The following is a 1,255-nucleotide window of genomic DNA, read 5'->3' as shown; positions in this document are numbered from 1 at the left end:
GACTATTGCCTTGTTAATGACCCTTTGTTGTTTTTTCACCCCATCGAGAGCCCCTGCATGGCCACTTTGACTATTGCTGGAAAAATTAGCACTTCACACAAACGCCCTGTCAACAAACCCCGAGGAATCGGGTTTTTGCTTGCAGGAATCGGGAGGCGGGAGACTAGCCTTCAAATCGGTAGTCTCACGCCTGAATCGGGAGGGTTGGCATGTATGTAATTCACTAATTAGAAGTATTATATTACAAAAAATAAATTTTAAAAATGAGGGGGCACCCGGATTTGAACCGGGGACCTCTTGATCTGCAGTCAAATGCTCTACCACTGAGCTATACCCCCGTACGAAAATAGGCGGAAGAGGTTGTAACTTAAGCTAGATCACACATGCGCAGTGTAGGTACGAGAAATGGCGGTTACTGAATAGGCTGACCACAGCTTTTATTACAAATAACTAACCTTCCTCTCAGATTAGGTTCTTAGAATGCTCCATTTCCAATGTTTCATTAAAGATGGTCGCGTGTACCCGAGAGTATCATGTTTTGAATAAAAATAAAGTAGTTAAGAGTTATTTTTGTAGTACACACACATTGCTGTTGTGAAATCAACCCTTTTGCCAGGACGCCGCTCGCTTTCGTACAGCAAACACCTTTCCATCGGAGCCCTGCGCTTTCCTATAATGCTGGCACTACGTTTCATAAATCTGTCAGAGATGTATATGGGAAAAAGGTTCCCCGGTGTTTTGAACCTGGTTTAGTAATCAGAGAAGATGGTCACGTTTAATTATTGCTCAGGGTTTTCCACAAAACCGTGGCAATGTCTGTTTCGTTTTAGCAAGAAATAACAACCAGCGCAGAAAACACAAACTATCTCTATAAATGCAATTTCATTCAGCATTTAAACATCCGCTACCAAGAGCACTCCCGCCCCTTCCTTCCCAAAATAAATCTTTCCTCCTGGGTCTTATCGGCCATAATATTTGGTACTGGAACCAGCTGACCCTGTGACACCACACCAGTGCGCAGGTTGTGTAAGGACTCAGTGCTTAATTTGTAAACAATTAAGTGCCGGGGCCCTCATCCGGAGGACACTGCAGCCGACATAATCCTTTGCCCCTGTTAGCGCTATGAATGACAGTAATAAAACCAGCTACTAACCATCACACTCCTCCTACACGTGTGACATTTCAGACTATTAAAGGCCCCTAAAGCTATAAGATTAGCAAGGGAAGCAGGTATTAGTCATTTTAACGAACCTTG

General features: G+C 43.6%; 1 non-coding gene across 1 annotated transcript; it reads right to left on the bottom strand.

Moving 5' to 3' along the window:
• Positions 1-266: 266 nt before the first annotated feature.
• On the bottom strand, positions 267-338 carry TRNAC-GCA (transfer RNA cysteine (anticodon GCA)). The gene has a single exon. It is a non-coding gene; the product is annotated as a tRNA-Cys (tRNA).
• Positions 339-1,255: the final 917 nt, after the last annotated feature.

The sequence above is a fragment of the Lissotriton helveticus genome, chromosome 6, assembly GCF_964261635.1.
Source record: "Lissotriton helveticus chromosome 6, aLisHel1.1, whole genome shotgun sequence".
Taxonomy (NCBI): domain Eukaryota; kingdom Metazoa; phylum Chordata; class Amphibia; order Caudata; family Salamandridae; genus Lissotriton; species Lissotriton helveticus.
The sequence above is the reverse complement of the archived record's forward strand: the minus strand, read 5'-3'. Positions and strand labels throughout refer to the sequence as shown.